This window comes from Papaver somniferum, chromosome 10, assembly GCF_003573695.1.
Source record: "Papaver somniferum cultivar HN1 chromosome 10, ASM357369v1, whole genome shotgun sequence".
Classification (NCBI taxonomy): domain Eukaryota; kingdom Viridiplantae; phylum Streptophyta; class Magnoliopsida; order Ranunculales; family Papaveraceae; genus Papaver; species Papaver somniferum.
This window is the reverse complement of record NC_039367.1, coordinates 50,683,147-50,691,736: the sequence shown is the minus strand read 5'-3', so window position 1 is coordinate 50,691,736 and position 8,590 is coordinate 50,683,147. Positions and strand designations below refer to the sequence as shown.

At 36.4% G+C, this 8,590-nt stretch overlaps 1 long non-coding RNA gene across 5 annotated transcripts; it reads left to right on the top strand.

The window, feature by feature from the left end:
- Positions 1 to 892: 892 nt before the first annotated feature.
- Positions 893 to 4,679, top strand: LOC113317375. 5 transcript variants are annotated; one of them, XR_003343481.1, is made up of 9 exons: positions 898 to 1,160; positions 1,405 to 1,500; positions 1,621 to 1,730; positions 1,817 to 2,170; positions 2,789 to 2,889; positions 3,020 to 3,114; positions 3,229 to 3,311; positions 3,816 to 4,010; positions 4,499 to 4,679. It is a non-coding gene; the product is annotated as an uncharacterized LOC113317375 (long non-coding RNA). The 5 variants fall into 5 exon arrangements; XR_003343479.1 differs by having other exon boundaries at positions 1,621 to 1,736; XR_003343480.1 differs by having other exon boundaries at positions 1,621 to 1,744.
- The last annotated feature ends 3,911 nt before the right edge of the window (positions 4,680 to 8,590 follow it).

Here is an 8,590-nt window from a genome sequence, read left to right as displayed (position 1 = left end):
CGTGGTTGATCTTCAATAAATCATCAATTAATCAACAATTGATCAAAAGTTAGGGTTTCGAACCCGAAGCTCTGCAAAACATAATTCTGAGAAAATTCAAACACTAATAATTTTACGTTGATCCAGTGATCAACATTTTAATTATCATACTCGGTTCAGTTGCCAGTATGTTAGATTAATATTTTATTTGGTCCTATTACCAATAATTCATCAAACGAGCAACATTCGCTCAAATGAGCAATATTTTCTCAGATCAAGGAATATTGGTTCAACTATCAATATTCAACAATTCATCAAGTGGACAATATTTTTTCACCTTAACTATCAACATTTATTCGACAATTATGCCTCTGTCTCAACAGACACGTTCAATTCATGAGTCCCAGAACATTTGTTCAACTCAGCAATACAAAGACTCATTGTCTTATCAAGTCAGCAACTGACTAACTAAAATCACGAGACATCGATCGTGTCACATGGGGGATATCAACTAGGGTTTTGGTCTGGCGCACTATACCATATGGCCAGATTTGAGACACATTGATTTTTGGATTCGAGACACATATATATGTCTTTAGTGCTTCCACTCATATAAGAGTCTCAAATTAAAAATATGAGTTGCTTTAATTCGGATTTATCAACTACTCTTACAAGTGTCTTAATTTTTTACAAGTGTCTTAAAAGTTTATTATTTTACAAGACTCTTAATTTATAATTTCTTTTTTATTGTAACTTAATTTTATTTCCTTCTAAAACCCGTATTCTTTTTTTTTTGTACTTTCCGTACTAGATGAAGGGTGGAAATGTCATCCGGACATTAAGATATTTCTGAGTGAAATAATTCCTTTTTTCTCTCTTTTCTCCGACCTAAACTTTATTCTCTTCTTTCCTCTTTCTCCTTCTCCTTCTCCTTCTCCTTCTCCGCTTTTACAGACACGGTTAGCTACTTCCTCAACTCCGTCAACAAAAAGAACAAATACAACTCACAAAGAAGGTTAGATTTTTGCTAAATGTTATGGATCTTGAACCTGGTGCTATGGATTCACTTAGATGTGGTCCTTTTGGTTAGATCGTTGGACTTCATAACTCTGTTTTCGGTCAATCTGTTGCTGGTAATAACTAGGCTAAACGTCATTATACTGAAGGGTGAAGATTTTCTGGTATAATTTTATTTCAAAATTATTTGATTTTTTTTCTGTTAGGGTTTTTGTTTGTATGAATTCTAGAATTTCTGTTTTGATTCTAGGGTTTCTTTTGTTTTTCCATTCTTTTTTTACTGTGTTACCCACTTAAACCATATATTTCTCTATTTCTAGGTTTTACTTTTTTTCTTCTTCTTTTACTTCATTTTTGTGCATCACATCCCATAATCAGGAAGCTAATTTATCTTTCTTGTTGTTAAAGGTGGTGTGGGTTGAGATCTATTATTACTTACTCGCATGCGTAGAAATTGAGCTATTTTTTTGGGTGGGAAGGTGTTTGATATAATGCTTCACTGAGGTTAGTAAGGCGTTTTTGCCCTGTTGAGAAAATTATTGCAGGTAAATTGTTTGATCTAATGCTCCACTGATCGTGGGTAGATTTTAATGTTTTCGTTTTATTTTTGATGGATGATAACAGCTGGTCAGTTGGAGAAATTAAAAGTGGAACAATGTAAAGTTTATTTGAGGAAGAAGGGTTTGAGGTTAACGGTGAAGAAAGGCGTTCTTATTGACCAGGGAACATCTTGTGTAATGGTGACATGGTATCTAATTTTACCTTTTTTTTGTTGTTGTTGTTTCGATCTGATTTAGTTATCGACTGTGTGTAATTTCAGGATCATAAATGGTAGTGGAGAACAGTAGTGTCCGGTATCCATTTCAAGTCTCTTTGCACCTTACTGAAGATGGTCTTTGGTGCTTTTCCTTTATAAACCCCAACTACTCCCCAGGATGTGAATATATTGTACCCTAGGGTCAAGGAGCTCATACAAAAGCATCTTGATGCTGTGATATCCTCTCAGATATCCCTTGAATCTGCAAACTCCATGATAAGCTTTGTTCTGTCTGTGATCAAGGTTTTGACGTAGGTGCAGAAGTTCTTCATAGACCCGTTCCTTTTGCCATTAACTCGTGTTCTTCAACGCCTTGCACCGGATATGGGCTCATCTGCAGCTTCTCATGTGAGACAAGTATGCTCCGCCTCCCTGATAAAATATTTTCTTTTATGGACTTCTGATTATGGGATCGTCTGCAGGTTATTGTGTGTGACATATGTTCCACTTCCAATGGTTTTACAATTTATTATTTTTAATTTAAGAAACATGTTGTCCCAGTTCCTTCATTGTACTCTCATGGTTTCTCCAAAAGTTAGCATCAGGCACCTATTTTTATTTTCTCTCAGTAAATTATTAGATGTGTAGCAACCACCCAATGATCATGAATGGGATAATTCTCTTAAAGAACCTATTGGATAGTGTTTTTGGTCATCGATTTGCTTTGCAAGGAAGTTTTAATCAGCTGATTGAACAGTCCTCGTACAATCATTGATACTCATTCCACCTACTGTACATTCTTATCCTATTGGTTGTTGTTCTAGAATTTACTTGATGAAAGTTAATTTATCGGAATCTTGTCCACTTACAAAAACTAAAAACATGTGGTACTTGCACTTGGGATGTCGTAATGTTTGAAAAAATGTCAGCCTTTAAGCTATCTATCTTTTGGTTCAATTAGATTTTTAATGAATTCCAAAGCCGTTTAATTTTCCTGCTTGTTTTGTAATTTGATTACACTGCCTTTTATCATAGCATCTAGGAGTGCTACTGGCCCTCCATTTGGAACTAGAACTGTTGCAGGTCGTATTTTGAAAGAAAGCTATGGTTCTGCTAACCAGCAACAGACATTTACGGTGAGCTTGATTGTTCTATGTGCAACCTTAACTTCAGATTTCCTGAAATTTAAGTGAAACTAAATTATGTTACTGGCTAATATTTGGGCACTGTGCATATCTAAATTCTAACGCTGCTCTGTTTGATCAGATTGAAGTATTAAGGAGCAAAGAAGAGGAACCACTTCCTCCACTTAACCCTCTTCTAATTAAGGGTTGAAACCGCTATGATTTAAACACAATGAGGTAGGTCAGTCCAGTCCAGTTACGGAATATTTTTTTCTGCTGTTTTTGGCGTATATGAGTTTTTCTTTTTTGCATACTCCTGAGCTGAACTCTGTTCACATATTTCATTTATAGGCGGATGAGGAGATGAGCAGGCAGGTCTAATAAAGAAGTAAGAATGAACAAAAGGAAATGTGGAAGAAGAGTACTGGACAAAGGTGAACTTCTAAAGTCTGTCCTGCTTGTCAACAATAACGTCTTGGGTTTTGTTTGAAAGTCCCAACGCTCAAAATATGAATTCAGTTTAGCCTTTAGTAGTATACATATGTAGTTGCTGCTATCACAAAAATAGGAGATGACTTTACAAGTTCTCGTAAATTCTTAGTTTTTGTGATTATGTCCCAAGGAGTATCCTACTTGGCTAATGGAATCGGAATGTGGTGGTTGCCCCCATCACCAAGATGGTCGTTTCATACAAGTAAAGGGAAATACAATATAAGCTGCAATACCGGCATGTTCATCAGCTCCTCAATCATCCCATGTAGTCTTATTTAACGTTTTCATTTTGCTTCAAATTTTTTGATTAGTGAATATTTTATGACAAGGAGAACAGTTCCAGTTTGCAGTTTCTATCTTGAATGTTGGAGACATTACTTGTTTATTCTATTATAGTGGATCTGAAGTTGACATCTATGTGTTTGTCGCCGTTGCTTGTTTTTCAGCAAGGAAGGGATGTTAGATTTGGTTGACTACAATGTGAAGAAGATGTTTGATGTCTAACTGAAGGAGATGCTGCATTGACGACTCAGATATCAGAGGAGACTGAGATATTCGAGGTCATTGAAACTGTTAAACAACGGAGCCATTTTCGAAGGAAAATGCTTGAAAGCACTTATTGTTGGTGCTGGTTTGATCAGGTACCATCATTAACTCATGTTCTGTAGTTTTAAATGCCTGATTTTTTAATAATATTCATGTATGGCTCTCACATGTCCTATAAATAGTATGTGTCGACAGAAGCAGGTCCACCTTCATTTTTAAATCTCTTTTACTTACTAATGGTAGAATAAAAAGTAGTAAGTAAACAAAACTAAATGTGCCTTAAAATATTGTCAAAACATTTATAAGAAACAGGATAACGAATCAGCTCCACTTCTACCTTCAGTATCTTTAGCTGCTAGGAATCTTCACAACTTTTTCTTGGTCTATGAACTTGCAAGGAATCTTCATATAGATGTTTAAGCTTCAGGGATCAGGATATTATTCGTGCAAATGTCCGTTAAAATCTTGTCAAACTTACTGTAGCAGGCACCCTTCATTTATTTTCAGTTGATTCTTAACAGTTGCCATTTGGCCATGAATCAAAATTGTCGATGTTTCTTACAGAACTCCATTGTTATTTCAGGTATGGAAGCTCATTGCTTGTACTATTTGTGAGATAACAGGGAGCTCAATGTATCTTTCAGGATTTCCCATTATGCCAAGGTTCCAAACTAGACGATTATCAAGTCTTTGGAATTTAAGTTTTCTGTTATTGATTATGTTCAACATCTTTTATTCCTGATAAGTCACTTGAGTCATTTTCAACATCTTCTCGTCAGCTTTAGGTTTTTATTTTTTTCCGTAGAAATAATCAATAGGAATTACAACTCATCAAGATCCGGACCTTTCAAGATCCTTAAGATATTAAATGTTGGACTTCATTTTTGTTGTTAGTGTTAATATTTGATTAAGAATGAAATTACGATTTGCATTGGGGTGCAAAAATTAAAACATGCAGGTGCAGGAAATAATTTTGATTTTGGGAATTCCCAACTGGAAAATTATAGATTTATTTTTAAAGCTAATTTAATTTTGAGACTCGTATAAGTGTCTCTAAAATTAATTATAAGTGTCTCTTTAAAAATTTTAAGAGACACTTATAACTGTCGCTTTAGGCGTCTCAAACGATTCCAGACGCACGATTTGAGACACTTATATGTGTCTCTTAAATTCAGAACAACAGATATAGATGTCCCAAAACCGTTGATTTGGTGTCGTGGCGGTCTACAACACGTGTTCATACACGATGAGAATGTGAGCAAGTCGTGCAAGCAGTTAGAGGAGTTAGCAAAGTAGTGGGTAGAAAATCAACTAAGTCTCCGCACGATGAGCAACTGGTTTTAACACGATTTCCACTTCCCCACTCTTCGACTCCAGCAACTGTCACGTTTCATGGGATCAAGGTGTTTACAATTCTTGCAATATAAATAAGTCTCTGAATCATGATTGAAAAACAATACACTCTTTCGTCGAACAGACAACAAGAGAACACGAACTCATCGTCTGAACAATTACTCTCAACAGAGCAAATTCAATCAATCAAAACTTATCTTATTTCTTCACGCAGAATACACAACACACCCACAATTTCGATCACCATTGATCTCACACATTTCTCAGCTTCCCTCCTACAGATCGACCCATCCTCTCTTGTGACCGAATTGACTCTGGAACGACCATTGTCTTGGTTTAGGCCGGAGTCCTACAGATTGATCTCTCGAATTCAAAGCACTCCTTTTTTGCAGTGCATCTGTGTGACGTTAGACATTTCGCTCGGTTCAAGGAGTTTCCTCCGCACGATCGTCTCCTCAATTCCTTAAAAACCAGCAACTCGTTTTTCCCCATCTACACCAAGTCACTTTAAGTACTTGTATTTGGGGGACAAAGAAGATTTACCTGTGATTGTTTCTAACGAGCTTAGTGAATTATAGGAGAAAAACTTCTAAGGGTGTTAAGGAAGTACAAGATGGCCGTAGGCTGGACAATTGCTGATATCAAGGGTATAAGACCTGCCGTTTGTATGCACAAGATCCGTTTGGAAGATGATGCAAAACCTACAAGGGAAGCGCAACGTCGATTGAACCCCCCAATGATGAAAGTTGTAAAAAAGGAGATGCTCAAGCTTTTGGACGTGGGTGTTATCAACCCCATATCTGATAGCAAGTGGGTGAGCCCAGTACAAGTAGTACCTAAGAAATCAGGTGTGACGATGGTAGAGAATGATAAGAATGAACTTGTCCCAACTCGTGTGCAAACCGATTGGAAGGTTTGTATTGTTTATAGAAAATTGAATGCCATCACTAGAAAAGATCACTTCCCTTTACCATTTATTGATCAAATGGTATGTCAAGTTTGGTTGTCATATTTTAGTGAATCAAAACTCATGTTAAGAGTCGCTTGATTATGTACTAGAGTCAACTTCGTATAGGTTAGCTTGAAAGTATTAGGATATGAGACATTACAAGTATTGCGAAGTCTTGAAGATGTGAAGAAGTGATAGACACATTTTTGTGTCTACGTTGTCCTTAATTTCATGTATTGTTGGTACTCGATTTTTGTACTTATTATGGTATTTTATGTGTTTTTAGGTATTTTTGGAAATAAACATTCTTGGAAAAATCGGCTCGAAAAGTCGTCTAAAGCACCGAAAGGAACGTGTTATTTGGACTCTCACTTTTGGATAAGGGGCGCCCAAATGATAATGGGTACCCAAAGGATATTTGCACCCAAGCAGCTGATCAGAGACACCCCTCATGGCATCTGCTATTCGCACCCCAGGACCGGATAAGGGGTACCCATCTTCTTCTTCACGGGAAAGATATTTAGCGGGAAAAGAAATCTCAACTGTGTTAGATTTCTGGTCATGATTTTATGGGGACATTTGTGTCTTTAAGACATGATTATCTTCTTACCATGACAGTAAGATTTTGTACGTGTCTTGAATGGAAGGAAATCGTATACTTTTGGATATTTTCGAAAACATGGAAGGAATTATTCACGAAATTAATTGAAGATATTCTCTTCATTATTTGGCTCAATTAAATGAGAAGATTTGGATATACCATACAACTCAGAAGACGTGTGAAAATGGAGAGGAAATATTCCCGTGAAATACTTTCATTAACTGCAAAGATCTTTTGGAGTAATTGAGATGATTGTCGACCTAAGATTGGATTCACAATATAAATAAGAGTGTCTTGGGTATCCGTGAGGGGATAAAGAGTTTTGGGGGAATAAAGAACATTACATAGGCGTGAAAATCAAGTTACAGAATCAGCATTGCTGCTGCTGCATTTTCTGAAGAACACGAAGAACAGGCTATCCACAACAGTTGTTTATCAGCAGTGATAACAACACTAAGGAGTGGGTCGTAGAGCTACAGTAACAACGACAGTTTCTTTATATCAATCTCTGTAACAGTAGGCTTGCAACACCATAAAAGTGTTGCAGTTTCCTGGTTTATTCAATTTGTCTCATTTTCATCATTTGTAAACCATTTTTGAGCAATGAAATCTTATTCTGAGTGTGTTTCCATGATGAAGAGCTAAACCCATCCTCTGGGGCGACGGAGGAAGCCAAGTTTCACAAATGTGGTAATTCTATTAATTCTTTTTACGACTATTTGCACTGTTATGCAATAGATTTATGAGTTTCATTGAATGGTTGTGATTACAATTGATGGGTCATGCTTAACTTAGATGTTTTGATGTCTCATGCTTTAGTTTTACATTCATTACTTTCGAAATCCTACCTTAGGCAATAAATTAGAGTCAATGAAACTTCATCATACGAGCCATTATTGTTTAGAATTAATATCTGAACCACATGAGTGCGGAAATTTGGTGGAATCTTGAGCCCCGGTCTCTCCATAACTTCCTAAACACCTTTTATTTTGAGTTTTGTCATACTTTAGTTTCAAAATTAAGTCTAAAAATATGCTTTCACAAGTCTCAACGAACCTATTACTACAACATCATTGAAAATAATCATCAATTTTTGGCGCCGCCGACGCGGACTTGTCTTTAGGCTAGAGTTTTTAGATTTTTTTAGGTTTTTATTTGTTTTATTTTATTTGTTCTTCTTTACGTTTTTGGGTTTTTGTCTTTTCCTTACAGAATTTGGAATTGGAGCGAAAGAATATTTTGCCAAAGCTTTTGGTGAATACTTAAAGACTTGGAGTAAAAGGCAAAGTGGAAGGAGCAAAGAAGAAGATTTTTTTTATTTAATAAAAAAAGAGAGAAAAAAAAAGAGAGACATTTTTATTTTTTTAGATATTATTTTTTAGACTTTTCTTTTTCTTTTGCACTTTATTTTTTTTTGGACTTTGGACTTGGACTTTGGACATTCTTTTTTTTAAACCCTACGGAAGGGTAGTATTAAATATTAAACTGTTTGCAGAGAAGGACGGCAATTGCGCTATCGCCTTGGCCCCTCGGGTTCGTACATGACATAGGAGTCGTGGACCGAGTCGACTTCAGCGGTTCATCCCCCGTCTGGAACGGGAGGTAAGTTTGTCGAAACACTCGTGAATCCCCTGTCAGCGAGTTACTGTCTTCCTTCGTGTGAATATATGTCGAGGAACTGAATTCGGCTGCTTTAATTTCCTAGTAAAGGGCAAGGACTGGCCATACAAGATAAGGGTTCGGATTTCATCACCGTTATCTTCTTGCCCGCC